At 42.4% G+C, this 27120-nt stretch overlaps 1 pseudogene across 1 annotated transcript in view; it reads right to left on the bottom strand.

Moving 5' to 3' along the window:
* Positions 1 to 4267: 4267 nt before the first annotated feature.
* LOC147736843 (uncharacterized) overlaps positions 4268 to 27120 on the bottom strand; it is a 42812-nt pseudogene continuing 19959 nt past the window's right edge. Inside the window, exon 2 of the transcript XR_015307583.1 lies at positions 4268 to 8662. The product of XR_015307583.1 is annotated as an uncharacterized LOC147736843 (transcript). The remainder of the gene's footprint in view (positions 8663 to 27120) is intronic.

The following is a 27120-nucleotide window of genomic DNA, read 5'->3' as shown; positions in this document are numbered from 1 at the left end:
GTGGAGCCCTGGATGATTGGGTCCGTGCTGGGATACAGCGTCCGTGTAGCGGCGACTGCGCCGGAGTCGTGTGTCGGTGCGCTAATGGTCGCCCCTGCGCCACTGTCCAAGTTGTCGGCGAACCCCCTCGCCAGGCATCCCGTGGTCCGGTCAAGGACACCCTCCGACCCCTGTGCCTCAATCAGTGTGCCGTGTCGAGTTCTGTGGCCCTTCCGCAATCCTGTGCCTCGGGCCCTTCGGTGATCGGGGGTCAAGATGGCGGCTCCGGACCCGGATTTGGTAGTTCCATCCGCCGCCGTATGATGGCCTGGGTCGTTCCCGCTACTCTCCGGGCAGTCGTCGACGATGGTCGGTCTCTCGGCCACGGGTACCTGGATTCTGGCGTCTGCGCTGGTCCACGGTCACCTTTTGCACTCGGAGCTCCTCCACGAGCGGTCGTTTCCGGTGCCTCTTCGCCCAGTCCGCAGCACTTCCTGTCGGCTCTCCGAGTCAGTCAGCTCCCCGGCTCTGTGGCCTGAGTGGGCTGCGCGATGAACTCCACTTCCCGCCGTCAGATTTTCGTTCTACCTTCTGCCGATTGTGCCGCCCGGTCCTGGGCCTCAGTACCTTCCCGCAGGGTGATTTTTATTATCGGATTAATAATCGGATCTGCAAGGAGGCCGCGTCAACCACGGAGCTCGCCTTCTATGCTGCCGCCATCTTCGGCTGCTAGCCACGCCCCCAAAGACCTCTTTTTTTAATGAGATAAAGTAACAAAAGGAAACTGTTCCGTTTAATAGAACCAGTATCTCTACTCTACAGAGTTAGTGGATGTTTAGGGATTGAGCAAAATATATTATTGTTTAAGTCAATTGCTTTATGGAGAAATATTAAATATGAATGGTTATTTATTTACCAGAGACAAATCCTGTGACATAACCTTTAGTGTCATATTGTACTGAGAAAATAATTAAATGAAATGTGCACAGGTTTAAAAGAATATCATTTAAGTGATCAATATAATCGTGTGGAAATGTACTATGAATGTATACTATATATTTGCGATGTTATTCTCATTTACAATTGTTTTGATATCTTGAATGGTTTTCATGTTCTCTTTTTGAGTGATAATTGACATCTTAATTATAAAATGTTATGTGAAGCAAAGTAAAATATATGATAACTGTTCGTCTATCTGTCTTTTTTTGGATAGAAAATATTGTTTATGATAACCCAATAATCATGTAAACAATATTGTTGTGTTGCATAAACTAGGGCTCTGGCCAAGCTGAATAGGCTTTGGCTTTCCCACCCATGGGTGCCTGGCCGAAGTTCAGTGCTCCATTGCTTAAACTTAAACAGAATTTCAAGTTATTGAACGCCCATACAACCTCATTGGGCATACGTGCCGGTGTGGTGTCTGTGCTTTCTTGGTTACTAACAGTTCTGTGAAGAGTTCAGGGAGGCAGTGGTAATTCGAACCCAATTTTGTTCTTTAGCATAGCACTCACAAGTACTGTACTAAGAAAAGACACTATATATGTTTTAAAGTGTTTATTTCGACTGTCTAAGCCTGTTGCTTAGTACATGAGTAATAACGACACAGAATATAATTAGAACAGCACTCATGTATGTTACTAGCAGCATGAATAATATGAACATTTGTAACAAGAGTAGAACGTTCATAGGAGCTTAGCAACTGGAAGACTACTTCTATGTGCTACACTACGAGAGTTTGGCATAGCTAACTTGCCAGTAGAGTTTCTTCGGACTCAGCAAACTGCATACCTGCTCACATTGGAGAAGCTGTGACTATAAGACTGAAGTTGAGAAAGAGTGTTCCCTAGGAAGGAAAACACACATCAGCTGGGCTTAGCTCTGCTCCTCTCTGATTGGCTCTCAGCATAGGACCGGAGGCTGCAGTCGTCTGGCAGGAGCTCTTGCCATAACCCGGGATAAAGATCTCTCTAATTCAGTGCTCAATTCATGAGTGTTAAACACTGAATTTTACTCTACATTGGGGGACTTCCCATTAATCCGAGACGTAACTGCTATGAACCAGCATGATAAAAATATGTAAAACAAGACAACATATATATTTTTCACATTCACTGTCAGACCTTGTAAGGCAGATATCATGGAGCTGGTAGCATACTTGTGTCGCCTTGTGTGGTAGCAAAGTTATTGTTTGGATAAATTGAAACAGTCATGAGTTCCCCGAAAGATAATGACATGCTGCATACCGACCAAACACAGACAGGATAACGTGTTGGGAGTTTACAACAGTTGTGTGTCTAGTTATCTATTTGGAAAACTAATATTGTCTGTAATAACCATATAATCATGTAAACAATGTTTAGGTAATATATATATTTGTAGTTTTGTGATTGAAGATTGTTGTAATGAATATATATGTGCTTTCAGAATGTTATAGATTAAATGTTCTCTGAAAACTGGACCTTACATTGTGAAGCATGTAAATAAAACAAAATGCACTCCCGAAAAATACTTTATAACCTCTTTTAAGGCTCTAACAGTAGATGTATTACTGTTTGAAACAAGACGGTAGGGTCATACTGGCTGGGCTGGTTGAAGTACATGCAGGGTCACTGGCTCTCGCAGTCTGTTTCTTTCATTTCCCTAAATAGCCTGTTTTAAGATTCAAATGTTAAAGACACAATACATTCGAGCAGCGGTTCTTAATCTTTTCAATTCTGAAGCCCCCCACTGATTCATTACTGTAATCCAGTAATTATTGGATGCCGGGACCTTCGGCCTAAGCTATTTCTTGACAATACTCAAAAATATAGACACATGAATACATGAAACACGATCTCAAATATTGAAATCTTTTGTTTAATTCACAATCAAATATTGAAAAAGGTTCACAATTTTCAGTTTTGCTTCTTCATTCAAACCTACTTTATTAATTTGTATTCATTAATTTTAATAATATTTAATTTTGTAAAAACGTTTGCAGACCCACTGTGTAGGTCCCTTGGATCACAGGTTGTGAACCACTGCATCACAGAACTAATTAGTGAGGCACAATACATATAAAAGGGAGGCAAACCACTATCCACAAAATTAAAGATAGCCAACTGAGTCTATTTAGGGAATGTTACCATATCATAACATTTGATATTTCGGCAAAGGAGGTCTAATTTTTTAATAGGCAAATTACTAGATGCTCCTCCACAGTTTTCCCATCAACAAAGTGTGGTGTATACAATGGTCGATCTACGTGTGTTCACCATTCTGTACGACTTACAAGAAGACGCTAGGTAGCTTAATATATTTGCTACAATAGTGACAGCAGCCAGCAGAAAATAGATAGGATCCCAGGTGGCTCTGCAGTCGGCAATAAACAGATAGGATCTCAGGTAGAAGGTGGACACTATAACACCGCAGCCAGCAGCAAACCAATAGGATCTCAGGTAGAAGGTGGTCACTATGATGCCGCAGTCGGCAGCAACCTTATAGTTTACATACGTCTTTATGCAGACGAAGAAGGCTGTACACTACTTCTACACATAATCTGATTCAACAGCACAGCCACGGAGGATGGCACACTGCTTTTATGAGCAAAAAACACAGTTGATGGACAGAATAAAGAACAATGTCATACATTCACCCCAGTACAAGGATCTGGGCCTAAATCCATCGTTTTTTTGCACTCCACACCACCCTGGGTTAGACACTGGCTATATGCCAATCAGCTCTGACCCTGTGCCTCATGGGAACAGTCCAGTCTGAACTACTAAGCCATGTCTGCTTTTATACAACATTTAATGCAACAGTACAGCCTTGGAGGACGGCACACTGGTTTTGCACAACATCGGACACAATGTTGCAAACTTCCAACAAAGGTGTCTAAGGAAGAATGAATTATAAAAATAAATTGGAGAATTTTGGAAGTTGGTTATTCCCCTCTGTTTGAATTGAGGTCAGAACCTCAGGAACCCTCACAACAATGACCGACATAGCTGGGGCCGTTGGTGTACGTACATTAGACCATTTGTCCTACTTATGGTAGACATTCTGACCTACTTGCTTCTCCTCAGGAACATTATGTAAAGACTGGCTGTCTGAAACAGAAAAAAACTAGGAAAAAATGACCCAGACTCCCTTGTAAAAGCTCTCAGTGTATCAAGTACAGAATTTATTGATTTTACAAAAAGCAAAAGCAAACTCTCACTTTAGGAGTAAAACAAAAAAGTCTGCTGGGCACCCGTAATAAACATGTCACTCAGCAAACTTTAGGTGCTTTTTTAATTTAGGGAATAAATCACATTTAAGATCTCCTATACAATCAGCAGTCTAATACCATGAATTCAAATACATTTGTTGTTTTATTACATACATTTCATATTAATATGTAAATTCTAGTTATCATTGTGTACATTTCATAGCCTCATGATTGTTCTTGCTGTATCATAATTTGGTTCATGTTAATTTCAAAGTAAACTGAGTTTGATCCTGGTACACACGTCTGTAGTGTGGATTTTAAAGGCTTTTGGATGTCCATACATAGGTGGCGTTTGAATGTATGGTTATGTATCATTAATACAGATTTCTAAAGTATTGGGTTTCAAATTTCTTATTCCACTAATGGCCATGCAAACCACTTGTTCAGTTTAGAACGTGTTGCTGATAACGTGAAAGTAAAGTGTGTTTGGCCCTGGAGCAAACCCCTGTAGTGTGTTATGTATAAGGATGGGTGTGCTGAAGAGCAGTCTCGTTCCTGTTCCCGAGTGGCTGTGTAGTGATGATGATGATGGTCGGCAGCAGGAAGAACATCCTAGACTCTACCATTTGTTAAAATGAACTCAGTGGAAAGCATTTGTTTCTACTATCTTTGGCTACTGAAGATGTATCTTTCTTCTGATGTGCATATTATATCGGTGAACTCCTTCCTCTAAGCAAGGCTGGGCCATGAGATCACTGTTTATTTGGCAGCTCCAGCAACACAGAAGCACACTACAGATGATTCAGAACGCTACGGTCTATCTTATTTGTGGTCGGAGGACGTCCCAACTGCATCACAAAGTTTCACTGCTTGCGCACGAGGCACCACATACTTTTTATGTCCATTCATTCACTTGCAGTTTATATAACAAGAGTTTCTTTTTACTTGTAAAAACAAACCTGAATATCATTTGTGTCAAAAATCTGTATCTTTTGTGTTCCTTTACTTCTAAATCCATTTTTTTTTCCAGAGACAAGGTTCAAGAAATGTAAAGTAGGGAGTCTATAGTTCTGGACTGTAAGAGCTGGAATTCTTTACTGCTCAAGATTCTTTACTTAACTGTCAAGCTTTTAGAAATGTATTAAGAACTAAACTTTTCGTCAGCTCTCTCTGGGATCATTACTTTCGTCATCATGCACGGATTCTGTCCTTTGACCAGTTAGGAGTTGGTTGGTTGATTCTCTGTAAATATGAAAGGTCTAAAATATATTCATATCAAATGAATCTGGCCGTGAATCACTTACAGTCAGTGGTGAGCCAGCAAATTTCTCAAGGGTCCAGCTTGATATTGGACATCTCTGGGGAAGTGCCACTATGGTGGGTGCATTAACAGATGCATGTGATGAGTGAAATTAGCATCATGTATCCCAACTCAGTGCTTCGGAGGTAAATGTTGTGCGCTGCAAGCATTAACTCTCAGAGTTACAGGTCACAATTTCCTACTTTGACTTCTTGTGCCCTTGGGCGTTGTTCTCTAGCCGCTGTCATTGAACCAGTTATTGCACAAAATGTCCAAACACCAAAATCAGCTAGAAATATTCTCCAGTCTGTGCTTGGTAAACTTATTCATGTGTGTTGTGTTTATAGGTTTTATCACTAATCCCTGTAGTTAGCTGAAAACCCTTCCGTCAAACACTTCCACATCCTCCACAATGGTATGGTTTCTCTCCTGTTTGTGTTTGTGTGGTGCACTTGAATGGCATTTCCCCTAACTGGGTTCACTGGAGATTTCCTAATGTTGAAGGGGCACTAAAACTACTTCCTCATTCACTGCAGTGGTAGAGTTTTCACCTGTGTGTGTATGCTGAGGGTTCCTTAATGCTGAGTAAAAACTAAAAATACTTCCACATTCACTGCAGTGGTAGGGGTTTTTCACCTGTGTGTGTTTGTTGATGTCTTTGTATTTCTGATAATTGACTAAAGCACTTAACACACTCACTACACTTGAAAGTTTTTTACCCAGTGAGTGTTCGCTGATTATTCTTAAATTTTGAGGAACGACTAAACTATTTCCACATTCATTGCAATCAGATGGTTTATACCCTGTGTGTGTTCGCTGATGTCTCTGCAGAATTGATAACAGACTAATGCTCTTCATACATTCATGGCACTGTAATGGCTTTTCCCCTGTCTGTGTTCGCTGATGACTTCTGAGATTTGAGGAATCACTAAAACTACTTCCACAATCATTGCAATGGTATGTTTTTTCCCCAGTGTGTGTTCGTTTATGTTTTTGTAGGCCAATAACTGACTGAAGCTCTTCACACATTTACTGCAATGCTATGGTATTTTTCCTGTGTGTTCGTTGATGTCTTCGAAGATTTGATACATCAATGAATCTCTTGACACATTTATTGCAATGGTATGGTTTTTCCCCAGTGTGTGTTATCTGATGTGTTTGGAGTTTTGATAACCGACTGAAGCTCTTCACACATTCAGTGCAATGGTATGGTTTTTCCCCAGTATGTGTTCGCTGATGAATCCTGAGATTTGAGGAATCACTAAAACTACTTCCACATTCACTGCAATGGTATGGTTTTTCCCCAGTATGTGTTCGCTGATGTCTTTGTAGGTGTGATAACCGACAGAAGCTCTTCACACATTCAGTGCAATGGTATGGTTTTTCCCCAGTATGTGTTCGCTGATGGCTTTGTAGGTGTGATAACCGCCAGAAGCTCTTCACACATTCAGTGCAATGGTATGGTTTTCCCCTGTGTGTGTTTGCTGATGACTTTGAAGAATTGATAACTGACTGAATATCTTCAGACATTCACAGCAATGGTATGGTTTTTCCCCAGTATGTGTTTGCTGATTGCTTTGTAGGTGTGATAAACGACAGAAGCTCTTCACACATTCATTGCAATGGTATGGTTTTTCCCCAGTGTGTGTTCGCTGATGAACTTGGAGTTGTGATAAATAACTGAAGCTCTTCACACATTCATTGCAATGGTATGGTTTTTCCCCAGTGTGTGTTCGCTGATGGCTTTGTAGGTGGGATAACCGACAGAAGTTCTTCACACATTCAGTGCAATGGTATGGTTTTTCTCCTGTGTGTGTTTGCTGATGTCTTTGAAGATTTGATAACTGACTGAATGCCTTCCCACATTCATTGCAATGGTATGGTTTTTCCCCTGTGTGTGTTCGCTGATGAATCCTGAGATTTGAGGAATCACTAAAACTACTTCCACATTCATTGCAATGGTATGGTTTTTCCCCAATGTGCGTTCGCTGATGTATGTTGAGGTGTGATAACCGACTGAAGCTCTTCACACATTCACTGCAATGGTATGATTTTTCCCCTGTGTGTGTTCGCTGATGAATCCTGAGATTTGAGGAATCACTAAAACTACTTCCACATTCATTGCAATGGTATGGTTTTTCCCCAGTGTGCGTTCGCTGATGTATGTTGAGGTGTGATAACCGACTGAAGCTCTTCACACATTCACTGCAATGGTATGGTTTTTCCCCTGTGTGAGTTCGCTGATTATCTTTTAGGAGTGTTAACTGATTAAAGTTCTTCACACATTCATTGCAATTGCACATTGCTTTTCCTTTGTGAGTTTGCTGATGGTTCTTTAGTAGCGATGACAAACTAAAGCTCTTGCTGCTTTTGAATGATTTTTCTTTCTTGGTTAGTGTCTCTGGGTCAGGTTTATATTTGTCTGCATCCCATGACTGCGTTTCCTGAGGAGCTAACATGGCTGATAGAGCACATGTGTTATTTTCACATTCCATGTATGTGTGTGGTATTTTGGATGGTTGATTTCAGATTTCACAATGAAATACAAGACTCTCTAACTACATATATTATAATTGTTGCAAGTAAAGCTTCTTTGTAGGTGGTTTATTTATTTCTTTATTTATCAAATGTCTTTAGATTGCGGAATGGTTTTGCATATTTATGAGTGAAGATCAGTCTTCCTTCTGGTCGAAGCAAATTAGGACAGTCTGTTGTAGATCAGAGAACCTCTCTTTCCTTTACCGTTCATTTGTCAGGCTCCACTCCCTTGTGGTTTTCTCTTGTTCCAGTGGTTTGGCCAGAAAGAGTTCACAATACACCTAGCGTTCTGAATGGTGGTCTGCCATCATTACAGGAAGCAGAGCAATGCTGTATCTACCTCATACCGAACACCTATATCAAAGCTGGTGGTGGACGCTTGTTTATACAAGAAGTGGTTTGTCATTGTTGTTTCCTTAATTTTCGAGAGGTCATTTCTTAGTCCTGTTGCGTGGAGGTGCACAGCTCAGACTCTTGCATCCACTGAACTGCTCTGGACTGCCTCTTCCAGGATATATCAGTTTATCTTCAGGTTCCTCAGTCTCTCTGCAGATCTTTTTCTAAATATTGGAGCTCATTATTTCTAACCAATTTTTTTCAGATTTGAACGATTATTGACATTATTCACGGTCATTTGTGCATTCAAGGCTGGTTTCCTGTTGGATGTAAAGAGATTTAAAATCACTAAATGGAAATGTAAGAGAATGTGAATACACAATATTTAACTAGTTGTAAAAGACATCTGGTCATTACCATTTATGAAAGTTACCGAGAGACATTTCACCATACACAGATATTTAACTAAATGTTCTATAGAACATGTCACATTTTACTTATTTCAGAAAAGGAGGTGATTTTCTAGTGTTAACACAGTAACTTAGTACAGAAAGAGCACACAAGGAGTGCCCACTTACTAGAGGTACAGCTTTACAAGACGCACATGCAAAGATTTCATTTAAATAAGAAGGGTTTGTGTAAGAAGAGATGGATCAGAATGTGTTGCTGTCACTTCAGTTTTAGAAATTGTATAACAGCAGCAACCCTTTCAAGACTACATGACAAAGAAAACTCTTCAGGAAGTATATAATGAAGGTAACGCTCCGGGAAGTATATAATAATGGCAAAGCTCCAGGAAGTATATAACAAATGTAGCTCCATTCACACTCTTCTTGACAGTACTTTCCAGTTCACTCCTGTCTTTACTTTTCTATTTGTTAAGTTATCTTTGCCACATTCCTAGGGATGGTTCAAGAATTTGTTGGAATATTGAAGCATTTATTGTAGAGATTCCATCACAACCAGTAATATACATGCAATATCTCTGCTGCCAATACGTGTCTGCTTTTTGTCTTTTTCTACCTTACCAGGGTATTGGACTTAATGTCTTCCGTTTGGTGCCAGCATGCTTCTCAGTCGGGGGATGGAGCATTGGCAGAGTGGGACAAGATGTCCATTGCTTTCAGGTGAGTGCAGCATTACACCGTTGGGAATTTCTTAAAATCAGCTTTACCATATCACTGTTCATCTCCTTCAATACTCCCTTATGTCTCTGTGCTCGCTCTGCAGGGTTCATTGACAGCTAAAGCAGGGGTGTGACTCGATAAACACATATGATAGACAAACGCCATAGTTGGCAGTAGAAGGATCAAAAGCGTCTTTAGAGAAGCTCGCCGGGACATAAAAACGGAGGAAGTGCACAGGTAGATACAGAGGAGGCGAACATGTAGATAGATGCTCCATTTCGGGTCTATTTCAGGCTTTTACTGGGCTGGGAATTGGTGTGCACTGTATCTTAATCCTGCAAAACACACAAGATGATGGACGGAATGTTGCAAAATGGCAAAACATTCACCCCCAGTCACAGATCTGGGTTTGATCCATCGTTATTTTGCTCACCAAGCCACCCCAGTTCAGACATGGCCATCTGCAAATCAGTCTTGACCTTGTGCCTCATGGGAACAGTATGCTCAATAAGCCACTGGAGTCAAGCTATCCTGGCTGAAGACGGCTGATAGCCAGAAACTGGTCCTAGGATGCTTGATTCCATGTCTGAACTGGGGTGGCTTGGTGAGCAAAACAACGATGGATTAAACCCAGATCTGTGACTGGGGGTGAATGTTCATCAAGGGACATAAAATGATCCCTTGAAACACAGCGGCAGAGAGGCGAAATCGTCAACCCAGATGGAGAAGAGCCGGGTATTCCACTGTTTCTGGATCAGTAAGTGGTATTGAACCTTTCTAAGGTTAGGAGGCATAGAATTCCATCGGGTCGGAGCTAAGACATGGAAGGAGAAACCTCCCGGTCTGGCTCTGCTGTGACATGGGATGTGGGCCAGGTTTAGATTGGTGGAGTGAAGTGTTCTGGAGGGCATGTAAAATCGCATCCCGGCAGCTAGGCTGAGACTGGGTACTCCTTGGATCTCTGTTTTTTATTAGTTAAGTCCTTAAACAGTTGTCGTGTATCCATTTGGCCAACGCTGATACACATTTTTTAGATTTGCCACAAAAGCCAGTCGACTCTGCCGACAGGGAAATAATTAGCGTGTCAAATTCAAAATTAACTTTATTCGGATTTCAATATGAAAGCCACAAAAGTACAAGTTTATACAGTAAAAAACACTAATTAAAAAAGACGTTTAAAAGTTCATGATATGTGTTAAAAATTTAGATCTCTATATACTGTACAATACATTTACTAGAGACTATGTTAAGACGGGTTTTCAGAATGATCATAAGTTCGTACGGTGTTTAAGGCACACTCTGAGGTAGTGTGCCACGGATCTTGAGACTAGAGGATTATCCAAGAACTGTAATGCCAGGAATGCTGGGCGACATCTTCTGACCTTCATTGCTTTTAAGATTGGTAATATCCATCTCTTTCGGAATGGAGTGTAAAAGGTACAGAAGAAGAGAACATGGATTGTGGACTGGGAAGAATTAGAGTCACAGGGGCACGCTGTTGTAATATGTGTCCAGTTGTTTTGGGTGGGGAATGAAACCATGATGTGGAAAAGATTGAACCTGAAACGGGTTAGCAGTAACTTTTCAAAATGTGTCAGGTCTTCCTGTAGATATGGTTGTATGGATGGAACAGTTTGTATCATGAGGCTATGTTGTACTGACGATTTACCTATTTCTGTCATCAGTCTTAGTTGGTTTAAGTGAGACAGACATATCTTTTTTAGTTCCTTTTTTGCTATGTCTGTGACTGACTGTGGGTCGTTGAAAAACCTCGGAAGACCAATATCTGTGAGGAAGGTTTTTACGTAGTGAAGCCACTTAATCTTTTCCATGTGCTCTAGGTTCATACAGTCCTCAATAATTGCTCTTGTAAGTGTGCATTCTTCCGTTGCCCATATTCTGCGCCATAACATTATGGGTTGGATCTTGATGAGATCTGAGATATATTCAAGTCCAAGTTCTAGATGGCATCCAAAGGTGGTCGTGCTCTTAGGGACTGCTAGTAAAAATTTGAGGAAGGTGTTTTCGATCTTTTGGATTTGTTCAGTATTTGCCGTTCCCCAAACTCCTCCTCCAAAGATGGCCATGGTAATGCATTTTGCATTATAAATCTTTAACATCTCTGCCAGGGTTTTTTTCCCTAGGCGGAGAGAGAAGGCTTTTAGTGCGCCGACTGTTCGTTTGAGCGATAGCTTGCGGGAGTTAATTGCATCTTTCCATTTGAACTCCTCGTCGATGGTGATTCCAAGATATGGGTAGGTTTTTGTTTTTTCGAGTGGTAAGTTGTCTACTAAGATTGTTTTCGTCCTTTTCCCTTTACTGCCGACATGCATCACAAAAGTTTTCTTTATATTAACTTTCAAATTGAGATTGGTCATGAAGGTACAGTAATTGTTTACAGCTTTTTGTAACTGTATTGAAGTTCGGGCAAGAATCACCGCATCGTCGGCGTATAGCAATGCTGGGATTGCTCGCCGTCCAGCTGTAGGAAAGTCTTTTGTACCCTGCAGCATTGCTGCCTCTAGTCCGTTAGTGTACAGCGTGAATAAGAAGGGGGCCAGTACACACCCCTGCCTGACCCCCTTCTGTATTGGGAAGCTGTCTGTAAGTTGTCCTTCCAGCCCGTATCTTACCTTGCCTGTGGCATCAGAATATAACTCACGTAAAAAATCCACAATTGCAGGGTCAATCCCCATTTCCAGCATGATTAGCCAAAGTTTTGTATGTACCACACAGTCAAACGCTGCCGTGAGGTCAACGTAGACCAGGTGGAGACTAGTTTTTTTGACAGTTGTGTATTTTGCGGCCAGTAGGGTTAAGTTCAGAACTTGGTCCACGGTGCTCAGGCCAGCCCTGAACCCGTATTGAAGGTCTGAAATGACCCCGTGTTCCCTAGACCACTCCTGGAGACGATCGAGAAGGATCCTTCCTGCCATCTTACCCACAGAGTCCAGAAGTGAGATGGGTCGGTAGCAAGAAGGACTGTCTCTATTACCTTTCTTGAAGATGGGAATCAAGATTGATGTTGACCATGATTTAGGGAGATTGCTTTCCTTAGCTGCATTCAGTACTTTTGTTAAAAGTGGGGACCAGAGGTCGGGGAGAAATTTGTAAAGGTCCATTGGAACGGAGTCTGGACCTGGCGCTTTACCGTTTTTTGCCGAGTTAATGGCTTTCTGTATCTCGTTGACAGTAAAGTGTATATCTAACGGGTACTTCACCGCTGGGAGCACAGGTCCGGAGGTTGGGACTCCGGTTTTTGCCTCTCCAAAGACTCCTGAAAAATACATCACCCAGTCCTCCGCGTTAATTGCGATGTCTAAGGATGGACCCTCCTTGTTCCCGGCTAGGAAAGGAGTCTTGACTATACTCCAGAATGCTATATTGTCTTTTTGCAAACTACTATCTAAAAGCTGAGTCCAGAGATTGAGTTGTATCTCTTTTTTCCGTTCTTTAAGTGCTTGCGCATAAGTTTTCCGTAGTTTGGCTATCTCTTCCCTGTTTCGTTCTTTCTTTGCTAGGGCTTTCTTTAGGGTAGAGTAGGCTTTTGTACACTTGGTGTTAAACCATCCTTTTCTTTGTGTGTTGTTTTGTTTTCTGGGCTTGGTTAATTCATTTCCTATGGTTTTCACTATTCTGTCATAGTCGTTCAGGATTTCGTCAGCACCAGCTGAAGGATTTAGACAGTTTTCAATAAGTGACCTGCATTTGTCCACTATTCTTTTGGTAGTTAGTTCTTGATCTAGGATACCCCATTTTAGGGTGAGGCCATTCAACCTGTTTAGCGTGAGATTATCTTGTTGTAATAGAGTAAGGTGGTCCTTTACTGGATTCTTGTGGTGATCAGGTTCAAGGTATGTTAATTTGAGGGGATAGTGGTCGCTAAGTACGTTGTTAATCACTTCAAAGTGCTTTATACAATCTGCATTGATGGTAGAAACCAGGATATAGTCAATTAATGTTTGGGCCCCTCTTCCGTGAAAGGTTGACGTAAATGGGATTGTTGGTGACATTATCATATTCGCAAACCCTAATTCTAACTCGAACATAGTGGCTTGTGTATTAGTTCCTTCTTCCGTATGTAAAAAATGAGTTAGAGGGTTATCATGTTCATCAGTGATCCCACAGGTGGGTGTGTTACTTTGGCCGCAGATGTGTAAATTAAAGTCTCCTCCCCAGATTATTGAGTGTGTGATTTTTGCGAATTTGATTTTTTGCATGTTTATTACTTCAGTGATTTCGCTTAGTGTTTTGATTAGGTCCTCTAAGCTCATGTTGTTGTAGAAATTTATTATTGTATAGGATATATGGATAGTTACTTTGATGTTGATTATTTGATAGTTCTGATGAAGAACTATAGGTGTTATTTCCTGACAGGGCCAAAGATTCGAGATGTATGTTATTAGGCCTCCTTTGCTTCTCCCTGATTGTGATTTTGTTGCTTTCGAGAAGTATGTTCTGTATCCCGCTAGGTGAACTGGGTCATTCAGCCATGTCTCCTGCAGACATATTAAATCATTTGTATGGGCCAGGTCCAAGAAGGCTTTTTCTTGGTGCTTGGTTGCGAGACCCGCCACATTCCAGAACAACAGGTTCCGCTCGACTTTGTTTATATTGTCTATGAGATGGTTCTTGGGGGGGGCGGATTTTTCATGTGCCATTGAGTTTGGTTCATCAACAATCTGATTTATTTCAGGCAGACGCTTTTTTAAAGGAGATAATGACAGTTTCTGCAGACCCGGGACCAGATTACCATATTGTTGTCTGGTTTCAGTCTGACGGGCTCCATTTGGGTTTCCCTCGGGTTGGCTCCAGGACCAATTTGATGGCCAAGTGGGGTCCTCGGAGCGATGGGTTTGTCGGGGGTAGAAAAAGGATAGGCGTTTGACATTTATTCCTTCGTTGTATTCTGGAGTATCCCAGGAACAGGTGTAATCGACTGCCCGTGGATTTTCGAAGTTTACGATTATGCAGTCTCCAGGGATTGTTTTTGGCTGGTGGCCAATCCACGAAACCCTTCTTACCGTGGTTATTCTGGAAATGTTGTTCGGGTGATTGGGCCTGTTGATATTTAACCAGTATCGTACTTTGTTTAGTAGAGACCAGGTAGGTTCGTCTGATTCTCTGCCTAGTTCGGGGACACCCGTTAGTATGGCTACAAAAGGAGCTGCCTCTGGAGGGAGATTTACTACTTTTCTCCATCTCTTATTAGGTTGTCCTGTTTTGCTATTGTGGGTCTGCGTTTGTTCAAGTCTTGGAGTATTTGCAGTAGGTGGATTTGAAGTTTTTTTTATCTGGTTGTCATTTGTTGAAGTGGAATCTGTGATTGGTTGGTTTTGAGTACCTGAAGTGAGTATTAGGTTATTTTGATCAGTCTTTGTTTTTACGGAGTTGGTTTGATTAGTAGATTTGTTTTCTGGTTCTTTCACTGTTTTCATTGTGGTTTTTGTGGTATTGGTGATGACTGGTTTGTTGACTGTTTGTTTTGAAGGGTTAATTGCATTTCTTTTTCCTGAGTCGATGGCGGCGCCTAGAGGAACAGGAAGATCGTTTTTCCTTAAGTTGGTGGTTGTTTTTGCAGAGGCTATTAATATGGCCACTTGTTTTTCTATTACTTCGAGACTTTTTTGTAAAGGTTGTAGTTGGTGTTTTATTATTTCCGAGATTTTGTTTAACAGAGAAGTGTCTACTTTAGAGTGATTTGTGCTTTTTTCCGCACAAGGAATCGGTTTGTCTTGACGGTTCTTGTTGGAACTAGGTCTGTTTGCGTGGTCTTCGACTATAAGGACATCGGATAAGATGTTCTTAGAGGAATCTGTGATAACGATGTTCTGTTGATTTTGTTGGTTAGCATGTCGAACGATATCTGAGTTAGTGGCACTTATGTGTTCTGGACTGTTAGATCGTAATTGTAAGGGGTTCTGTTTTGGGATTGCTCCTTCCCTTATGCCTCTGAATTCTGGCTGCGTTGAGTCGTTGTTTGTTGGTTGTAGACTAGCAAAGATATCGGGGGTCAGTTCGAGATCCTGTGATGATTGTGAGTTTGACAGTTGTGACAGTTGTGTGGTTACTGATAGGTCGACAGTATTAGGTAATGCGTGTATTTCGACATTTGTATCTATGGTTGATTTATTTAAGGGTATCGCATTTGGAGTTTGAGCCTGTGCCAAAATACCTATCGATGAGCGCCGTGCTTGGTCTAACTCATATGAGACGCGGCGGTCGATCAACAGTACTGTTTGATCTATGGTTTCATTTACTTTATGTAAGAATTGTTCAATTGGACCGACAGTAGTTGTTATGTTTTTTTTCATGGTTTTGCTTCTGGAGCCTCTCGTGGTCATTGTATGTTCGTTGACCAGGTATAGTACAGAGGGTGGAACTTGAGTTAGTATTGAATCGATAGGAGGAGTGCTTATACTTTTATTTTATTTTCTTATTGAGGAGCCTTTCCTCGGTGTTTTACCTTTGCTTAGTTGTTAGGGGGGTGCGCCCTGCCCGGTCTCCTCCGGTCTGTGACGGGCTTAGACGGGCCCACCCTTGGCCCAGGCTTCGCCCAGCGTCCCGCTCGCGTCCCGCGAGAGGGGGCGGTGACGCCCTTTATGCGCCTCCTAGCGCGTCGTGAAGGGGGTGTGGCTGGAGACCTCGAGGGCTGCCGGGAGTTGTAGGCAGCCCCTCGCCTCGCTCCACTCGGCGGCCCCGCTGTCAGATGGAAACGAACAGCAGGACGGCGGAAGGGAGGCGGTGGGGGGTCTCTACAGCGCGGGAATCCGAAGCAATGGCAGAGCCTTCCTCGCTCTACTGGAATACAGGTCAGGCCAAGAATACTGCTGGGCTAATGTGGCAAAACAGCGAGTGTCATCAGCTTACAACACTATTGAGATGTGAATATTAATAAGGGTAGAACTGAGCTCCGAACCCAGAGGGATGTCAGGAGTCAGTCCTCTTTGTGATGAGGCAAAAGGGGGGTATAACTTTAAAAGACCACTCCTTTAAAAAGGTAAACCAGGCCAGAACTTTGCGCTGTACCCCCAGGTCAGTGAGGCAAGTTAATATTATTGCATGTGAGACAGTGTCGAAGGCCGAACTTAAATCTAGGAGTATCAGAGCCTGGGATTTGCCAGCATCTGCAGTACTGCAAAGGGATTCAGCAACTGTTAAAAGAACAGTTTCGTTGCTGTATAATCTAAATCTATTTTGGGAATATTCTAATATTTTATATTGTTCAAATATTTTGGTTAGGAGGTTGTTCATATGTTTCTCCCCATCCTTGGACTGAAACGACAGAAGAGAAATGGGTTGATAGTTTTTGGCTAAGTGGCATTTAGCAAAGGCTTTTTTAGAAGACGGACAATTCTAGAAATATGGGTGTGACGCTCTCTTGAAATTCTAAAATATAATCAGGTTTAAATGGGTCATCCGGAGATCCAGATTTCACTTGAAGCATAAAGGTGGAAATAGAATCTGTGTCAAGTAGAGCCAATTGGTCCAAGGGAGCCCATTGAGAGTGGTAGGTCCCTGTGTCAAGAGAGAAAAGTTTGACTGTTTTCTCACCCCTGTTAAAGTAAAGATAAAGATAACTGACCAATCTTGCTGCAGTGGCTGTTAGAAGCTTCCGCTAATCCAGGAGTGGTGGTGGGTTTAATCAGGTTGTTCACAATAGAGAAGATTTCCTTTGAAATCTTGCTTCTGTTTTTGATTTGTCTGTAAATAATTCGACACAGGCTGTTTTATTCAGTGTCTTGTAGCATTTAATCGCTCTCAAGTATTGCATTCATACTGCAGCATCATAGGATTTGTGCCAAGCGCAATCTAGTTTTTTGAATTGTTTCTTTTATGAGCAATGCTTCATTGAACCAAACAACTGGGGGACTGCTTCCTACTTTTATAGAGCTTGGCAGGAATAAAATGATCCAAGGCAGAATTGAGCCATGCTTTGGTGGAAGTCTATGCCCGTTCTATATCGGGGTCTATTAAAGGGCACACTCCTTTCGATGAACCTTGAAAAGGTGAATGGTTCCAGTTTACGCCACTACTTTCTCATTGTGGGGTTACCAGTAATGTTTTTTTCAATGCTAGGTGTATCAATGGTTATTGCCACCAAATAATGGTTTGACAAGGCCACTGGAATCGGGGGAGCAGTTTGAAGGGTGGCCAGGTAGGAAAAAACAGGGTCCGGCAGATGGCCATCATCACAGCTGAATGTTTTACTAACTGAGCTAATTGGAAAGTGGCCAGGTCATTAGTAAAGTTCTTGATTTCTTTATTGTTGATTACATAAAGATGAAGATTCAAGTCTTCAAATATGCTCAAATTGGACAATTGAAGTGAGTGCAAGGTACAGCACTCTGTTAGAGAATACCTGGGGAAGTATCGGAGAAGGGCCTGGGCACTGACTACAGTCCCTAGGCTCCCCCACACAATGCATCACTCTTCCCGCACCCGGAGGCGCATAAAGGCAGCAGTGAAGTCCCACTGTGGAGGACGCATCGGAGCAGAGCCAGGGCACTGACTACAGCCCCCAGGCTCCACCACACACCACATCACTCTTCCTGCACCCAGAGGTGCTTAAAGGCAGCAGCGAGGTCCCGCTGTGGCGGGGGCATCGGAGCAGAGCCGGGGCACGGACTACAGCCCCCAGGCTCCACTGCACAAAGCATCACTCTTCTGGCACCTGGAGATGCTTAAAGGCAGCAACATGGTACCTCTGCACGAGACTCGCCCGGGCTAAGGGCGGGCTCAACCACACACGTCGGAGCCCAGAGGAGGCTGGGCCCTCACTCTTACTTCTATACTCCCCCGTTACATGCCCACCACGGGCAAGAAAAAGCTGAGAGCAACAGAGGAGGTTACTGTTACCTCTTTAGATACCTTTCTGGCCAAGGCAACATCGGCATTAGAAAAAAAATCGCAGTTACAGAAAAAAGACTTTTGTAGGGGTCAGGGGCAGGGCAGTCATCTAATCTAGTTGTTTCTCCAAATAAGGGGGGTGTAACAAAACTATATGGGGCTTCTCTTCCAGAATTGCCGGCAGTCTCTGCACCAACCTCTGAACATTCACAGCCTGCCTCTGCATTTAGTGGGAAACCTACTGACTCTACATCTGTAAATGGTAAATGAAAAAGAGGTTATGAGATACTGCCCTCCAACTGACCTGCCAAGAAGATCAGAAAGGTCGCTATGCCAGCGAGTTCCACATGTATGAATGGGCACCAACAATCAGAGACTACATTTCCCTCATATTGGTATGATCTTCATGATAACTTTAAACAACTTTTGCAACCGATCTATGCCCGTTTAGATTCTTTAGATCGCACATAAGGTCATCCCCTCTGATGTCTGTAAAACTTTTAAAAACTATAACTGTGAAAGTCATAATTTGTGTTTTAATTGTGAAAACATGATCCTTGGTCATGAGTTAGTTAAATTGCCCTTAACATCTATTGGTCATCCTTGTGTTGAAAACAGGGATCCTGTAGGTCCAGACCATGTAGATTTGGTCCCTAGGTGTTGCCCACCGCAGGTGCACATGCAAGATTCTATGGGTAAGGGGCAATCACGTGACTTATCAAGACCACAGGTTAAGGTAAATCCCTGTCTACTCGGGCCCACAGCAGACCAAATCAGCAATTCATGGACGTTTCTTCTGCAGCCTGTCACTATATTCAAATTTTAGTCAACGTGCCTTTATTAAATCTTATAAAATCTTCACTTCAGCTGATGGCCAAGGCTCGACACTAGATGACTCAAAACTCTAATAAAGGTCATCTCATCCAAAATCATTTGATAATGGCCAGAAGAATGCAGTGAATTGGGTCTGATGTAAAAACAACCAATAATGACTGGTTATTTTAAACTTTGATGATGAATGGCTAGTGAGAGACCCATTAGGGAGTTTACTGGTTGCCCCTTCACTCCATTCTCAGATTTATGCAGTCTCGTTGGGCTTTTTTATAGGTCCGCACCAGTACGTAGTTCCACCCTACTCATTCAGGTCCTTTCTTTAGTGAGAATTGGTCATAAGCTTGCCCAGGTGGATTTGATGCCCTTGCTCTATCAAATAGGTACTCATTGTTGGAAGATATGGAGGCATGTGATTGACTGATCTCTCCACTAAATCATTTGCCTCCTCAGTCTGTTCTTTAAAATGATTATCAAATGGTTTCTTGTTTGGTACCCGTGGAGATAGTTCAGTTGGTTGTTTTAAGTTCACTAAGCAGTATTACATCCTTACCAATTGACCCTACATCATCCTTCTCACCAGTACCGACAGCGATTCGGTCGCAGGAGTCGCTAAGTGATATAAAGTTTCTCTCTAGGACCATAGCGGATTATGAAAACAAAAAAGATAATCAAAATTAGCATAAAGAGTTTACGAATTCTGATATCTGCTTTCAGGAAAATTGGGCAGAGCAGTCTGTCTAAGTAAATGGCTACAGCTCCTTTGATACGCCAGCAGTTCCATCAGCAACAGGTAGATCTAAGGAGGGCTTACTCAGAATTGTAGCAAACACGATCATCCTAGGTAAGGAGACCTTTATCAATTACTCGCCCCTTTTTCATGATGTCGTGGCTGAAGCTTCTGGGAAAATTGATGTGTTACAGATTAATTTTTATAATAAAATTTTAAGAATCCTACACAGGTGACAGATGAGTTGGCGGGAATATTGGAATCTCTGTTAACATACCACACCCGTTCAATTTTTTCAATTTGAGCTGGGGATTTTCATGTGTACTGTAGCCCAATTCGGGCCAATCTATTTGTGGGGTAACAGACACTAATGATTCATTGCTAGTCGATTTTATGCATCATAACTACGCAAACATTTCAAACAGTTTTTCATTAACTTAGGACCTAGTTGTAAAAAACCTGTGCCACCCCATGACTGGTCAACCCCTTCCCACTTTTCAACATACTGGAGTTACCTCAACATCTGATTTTACAATTATTCAGACTAATTTTAAGAGATGTATTAAGTCCTCCATAGCCGAGTTGACAGAGTTCAGTGATTATACTTTCCTTCTTTTTTTGTTTTCTTTGGCCTCTTTCTGCTAAGTCAAGCTCTATATTTACCCCAGAACCGATTCGGAGTAGGAAAAACTGATCTACTCTTAAATGGGAGAAAATTAAAACTATTTCCTTCCTCCCAAAGGTTGTAAAGGAGGTGTTACCGGACATTGAATCCTGCTTAGACACCAACACTGATAGCATTCAAGTAGTAATAGCATTTAGTAAAGTTTTAACATCAATAAATTCTAATCTTTTACATCCAACTACAAGAAACACTCCATTGACGATAAGGGGGTTTGAGACAAGTTGCTCAAAGGAATCCAAAGATCTTCGCAATGCTCTTAAAAGAAGTTCCAGAAACAAAGATTTGATAAGGAAGCTACGAGCTGAATATAAGACAGCTAGGGCGGTGAGAAAAAAGGAGTTACGGAATGAAGCATGGTAGTGAGGCTTCGAAGGGTAAAGAATTTGCAAGGCATTTTGGAGGGTGGTAATTGCCCCTTTTCTGTAGGATCAGGGCGGCCCCTCTCTTGATATCGATATAGATCAATCGACCTGGGTGTCTCACTTCCAGAGGATTTTTTATGTAGAGATGGATAGCGCTACAAAAAAAACTGGGGATGGAATTCTCATTAGAGGAAATTGAGCTTGCACTCTCTCAATCGCCTGCCCTAAAGGCAGAAGGGTCAGATGGGGTTCCTCTGGATATCTCTTTGTACATAAAAATTCATGGGCCCCACTCTTGACCCAAGTTTTTAATAATGTTTCCAAAGTGAGACCCCCGGTATATTGGAAACAATCCGTAATTATCCCCATATATAAGAAGGGGGATCCCTCGAATCCGGCAAATTACCGCCAAATTTCCATCCTGCATAGCGCTGCCAAACTAATGGGGAGATTGCTCCCAAATAGACTGGAGGAGTGGGCATTCGTTAATAATATTTTAGCTGAGACACAATACGGGTTCAGAAAGGGGAGGGGTACGATGGACCACGGACAAAATTCACCCTTACTTGCAGCAAAATATGTTTGTGCTAAAAAGGGCCAGTTTTATATGGCTTTTATGGACTTGTCAGCGGCCTTCAACTGTGTAAACTACTCAAAATTGTGGGTTCTTTTGGAGTGGATGGGCGTGGACAACTCCATAATTCTTTTTATTAGGGAGACGTATAGAGAGGCAGGGGCAGCAGTCAGGTTTGGTAAACAGGGTGTGCCACAAGGGTGTGTCCTTGCCCTCTTTCTTTTTTCCTTGTACACCAATAAATGTAATGAAGTTTTGACCCCACAGTGCAGAGATGCTCCATCAGCAGGTGGCTTATCGCTGCTTGCTCTCTTCTATGCAGATGATGAAGTTTTGATGGCCAGGATACCCCTGGCCCTACAGCTCTTGATTGGCTCTTATTCAACTTTCATAACTGAGCTGGGTCTGCTTGTTAACAAATCAAAAACCTTTGTTATGATAGTGGGACTGGGAAGGAAAAAGTATTTTTCTTTCTATCTAGATGGGTGTTCTCTGGAACGGCTAGAGTCCTTTATTAGGTCGATCCTGATCCAGCGTGCAGGGGCTGCTCTGCGATGATCTGTGGTAGTTCCATACGGTTCGGAGAGAAGCTTCGCTCCCAACCCCGCCCTTATTTTTGAATGGCTTGTGTCTTTGTCCTTCGTAAATGCTGGCGTCTGATTCATTATGAGGCTTATTAGTCCCTCCTTAGTATGGGCATGTCGCCATTTGTATACTCCCATGGCTACTAGCACCTTTACTTGGTTGTTACATGGTGCGTGCTCTATTTTCTGTAATGAGTTTTTCTTAATGCAGGTAACATGACATGCCCATCTGGGACAATGGCGCCGCCGATTTTCCAAGCACTGCACTTTAATTTTATTTGCAGCTTCAAAGCTGCATCTGCTCTCCTCCAGCCCCACCCACATCTTTATCAGCAACAAAAGCCTGTTCCGGCCATAGTGATCAGCCGCTGAGCTGGGCTCCGACTGACCCGCACCCCCTACTACCCTGCAACAGCTGACAAGCAGCCCATGTGACTGCCAGGAACCAGATGCATGCGAGTACTGATTTTGTGAAATTTAAAATATCAGCTTGCTCACTTACTTACATAGACACGCAAATGGTACACTTATGCCGTCTACACTGCGTGTATATGTTAGTTCATCGAAATGCTCCCTACATGCTGAAAGTGTTACTATGGAACAGAGCATTAGGACATACGATTTTTTTCTTTACTAAAACGCTTCCAAGTTGGACATAAAAGCCTAATTAGAACGCTACCGTTTTCAATAAAGGTTGTTGAAAACCAGCCACACCCGGGTCCGCTGTCAGCAGCCTGGGGACAGCCACACCTCAGCCCTCTCTCAACACCTCGGGCTGTTACCTGCCTGTGTGCAGGTGGACACCTGGATTCTAGTGTTTGTAGTTCCTTCAGATTGGTCTAGTGATATGGGAGAAAAGGCGTAATATTTGTGGGTACATAGACGGGGTGCAAAGAGAAGGGCATCTAGAGAGGTCAGGGGAATAGAGAGACTGAAGAATAGATATAAAAGGGGTATGAAGCGCAATGAAGAAGGTGTACGAAAATCAAGACGGGAAGACGGACAAGTGCATGTATCTTCTATACTTTAACTGTATGATAATGCACACACCAGGACAGGTCTCATGGAATTTCTTTTTTTTTTTAAGAGTTTTATGTAGCGCAAACTTGACCCAAGGGTATCAGAGCTCTTAACACAAGCACAAGCAACGTTAAATGAGGCACATACATGTTTATTAGACACAGGGAGATTAAGCGATTTGCCCAAAATCACAGGATGTTGCGCGTCCTTGCAGAGATGTGTTAATTCCTGCTGTGTGTAATTCAGCGGGTGGTTACAATGATCAACATTCTGTAAACACGGCTCATTCTGTGAGCCTGAGGCTGCGGCAGAGCAGTCTGGATTTGTTGATCGCGCCAAGATGCACACATGAATGAACAGATGAGCCCATGGGTTGACAGTCACACTGCCGGCACAAGCTAGATCCTCAAAGAGATTAACACACACACAGATGAAGACAGGTAATCAGTGTGAAGGTGCGACTCACGAAAGCAGACACAATAAACAGAGAATTTTCTAGACGTGAAAAGGAAACAAAGAGACACATGGAGGCACGCACAACACATGGGCAAACAGCTATGTGTAAGTGTGAGTGACAGAGAAATGCCGCTGCAAATGGACCCAGAGACACAGAGATGTACATTGAGCACACAGCAGACAATACAAGTAAAAGCCAGTGCGCACTGACAGACAAATTTAAACAGACACAGTGACGAACAGCGATACGCACAGACACCAAGACTGGAGAAGCTTGGCTACGGATGAGATTGTTTACGGGAGGTCTTTAATTAAAGTCGCTGTCCCTTGGGTTCGCTCTGCCTGTGATGCACACACACCACTTGTTACACACGAGGCGCAGCTTTACCAAGAGTGGAGGGTGAGGAGAAGGTGGTGTAATACAGCTGTAGCAGTGCCACATCAGCATGTACATGTGTGCAGAGAACCCTAAAGCTGTGTTTGTGCTTGGAGGGTGGGAGGAGGGCTCCTAACGTGGAGCGGAAAAGACAAAATTAAAAAGAAACAGCAACGGAAGGGAAATGTTGTGTTTGTACTATTTGTACTTGCAACCATTCTAAAAAAAAATTACATACGCTCCCTGATGTCTGTGCTGTAGGAGATTAGAGCCCACATCCGCCAGTAAGCATCGCAGCGGGCGACTGAGCACCGTGAAAGTGATCTGAGGCGGCGTGGGTGCCCGGGCATTTTGCTGCCTAACTTGATGCACTCGGAAAGGTTGGGGGAGGGGGGTCGCGGGAGCGTTAGCCTTTGAAGTCGGAAGCGTCAAAAACAGAGCTATGGGGGGGACACATTGCAGTAAGCACAAAGAGACGGGGGAGTAAATGGGAGCGAGGCATTGCGCAGAGAGGCGGGGGAGAGCATTCCTTTGAAGTGTGAAGCTCTCGGTATTGCTGTGGCGGGTCTGATGCGATGATGCGAGGCGGCTCGGGGAGCAAATGGCAAGCACGTGCACAGGCACAGGCACTCTGCGTAATCCGCCTGCCAAAGCCTCTTGATCAGCTTTCCTGATCCACCTCTAAATGTCTCGACATCTGCAATGCGCAAGCTTTGTATTGGGACAAAGATTGCAATGACATTACGCAATACCACACTGCACACTCAAATCATGGAGATGGCAAGAAATAGCCCCTTACTCTTCCTCCTGAGCCACAGAAGTGTAATCACAGATCGAAAGGTGTTGGAGCGCCTTGTTAGTGTTTATAACTCGGATCATATGCAACTCTCACTTCACAATTCATGTCTGGGTAATTTACAATACTTACACATCTTCTTCACTGCACTATTTATCGCTACTTTGAAGACGGGTCTCATCCTCCGATATTTACAATCTAACAAGCTGTTGAAAAGGCCCTATATTGCAATGCAATGGGTCTTGCATTTGGTAGAGCTTTAGCTATTTGTATTGTAAATGACAATGCCTTTTATTTCAGTTTTAAAATCCAAAACATAAATAAAAGGCATTGTCATTTTACAGTGCCAATAGCTCAGACTTGACTGAATGCAAAACCTTTTGCATTGCACATGCTTGTTTTTCTAGCCCTCTTTTTCGATTCTAAACTTAATCGGTCTGCTATGGTAGAAAACAGAATTAATTTGTTGCCAAGAAGCATAGCTGCTCTATGGAAATTTGCCTCTGAACTGGGTAGAAAAACAATTAAAGAAATGGTAGAAGTTTAATTGGCAAAATCCATAGCTTCTTAAGGAGCAGAAATATGGGGCACAGCTGAATTGGGTGCTCTGCAGAAAGTGGAGGATAAGTTCATTAAAAAACTGGCCCCACTCCTCTTATGGTTGTGTATTTGGAAAAGGGACTTGGGTATGTTGAATCAAGCAATAATAAAAGATATAATCAACCCAGACCAAGACATTAGCATTCCTAGACTAGCATTTGTTAAGTAGTCTTTCACAGATTTGGGCCTAGCTTTTCAGTACACAACACCCTCTAAATGCTTATCTTTCTCCAAAACTCATTTAAGAGAGGCTTTTGTTAATAATTGTGAGTTAGAAAGATGGCAATGTAATCAAAGTAAAGTCATGGTTATATTCTACCAGACGCTGCCCAGGGTGCCCACACAACATGATTTATATCGCTCCTTTGTCTCTAACAACATGCATCAATATATTTTAACAAGGATGAGATTGAATTTTAAGAACATTAACTAAATAATCTATTGCCATGTCCTTGTGATGGCTTGTCTACTCAAACAATGTCTCATATTTTATTCTTCTGTTTTTTTATAAAAAAGGAAAGAAAATAAATCATTCTCCCAAAGTTAACAAAACTGAGTCTATTTTCTTACTCTTCAGCCCGTACAGTAATTAATTCCCTGGAAAGCCCTTTCATCTGTTTTGTGACTGCAAATTTGCTATACTCAGTCATTCGGACTAGGAGAAGTTCATTAGAGAGGGGGGTTGTTTTATTTGTTTCTTTTCATTAGCCTGTCGTTAATTGCCCAATTACTGATAATGAATTGTTGTATGGCTTTAAACATGTTAACTAGAATTCAACACAGGATTAGGAAGTGTTTACATACATGTGGCATCCTTTTAAATTGCTTGTCGTAATAATTTGTTCTTATTACTTTTATACATCCATAATGAATTGTTGTTAGTTTTAGTGGCGAGGATTCTTGTAAATATTTGTATTTTAAAAAATAATTAATTAACTACTGATTCTTAATGCTTTTCAAACAATTTGCATTTTGATATTTCTTTCTACTTATATGCGTTCACCAAATGCAAATACAGTTATTTGATTGATTGATTGCAATGTTACGCGCTCCATTAGAGATTCCCTGTACTATTTAGAGGTGCCTGGTGGTCTATAAATCAGGAAGCCTAAAAATGTTAAAGGTTTGCTAAAATGCAGTTTAATGGCATGCTTTCACAGGTCTAAATATGGCCAGGGGACAGAATGCACTTAATATAGGTTCTGTGAATGATTGTGATACCAACCCCTCTCTCCACAGGGTCCTTCGCATCTTTGAATGAGATATCTTAGAGGGGGAGCCCAAACAGGTTCAACATATGCAGATTGAGTGAGCCATGTTTCGGTGAGGAATAAGACGCTGAGCTTGTGATCCAGGAGACAGCCGCGGATATCAGAATAGTGGCCGATCGGTGGCTGCAGATCATCAGGTGGGAACTGCTGAAAATGATGAACACCACTGAAACTGGCCAAAAGCAAAGAAGAAATGTGTACCATCTGCCTCATTGTGATGAAGCACCGATATGTGTTGGACTTAATACCACAATGGAAGGGTGCGTATGCGCCAAGATAGGTACAGTGTGCTGAACCTTCATCCCCATGAAAGACCAGGACAATGACACACTGTCAATCGCCTTCCAAATACTGTAAAACCTACAGCAGATCATGATTAAAGAAGGAGGTGCCCCAAACATAGAATGGTTTACAGGTTTGTTTACCTGGGTACCAAAGTGGATCGCAGGCCTATGCAAGGCCTCGTTAACCAGTGTTTGCAATCTTCCTCTTGCTGTGCAGCACCCTGAAACTAAT

The sequence above is a fragment of the Lissotriton vulgaris genome, chromosome 1_2, assembly GCF_964263255.1.
Source record: "Lissotriton vulgaris chromosome 1_2, aLisVul1.2, whole genome shotgun sequence".
NCBI classification, from domain to species: Eukaryota; Metazoa; Chordata; class Amphibia; order Caudata; family Salamandridae; genus Lissotriton; species Lissotriton vulgaris.
Note: the sequence above shows the minus strand (reverse complement) of the source record. Positions and strands in the feature narration are given on the sequence as shown.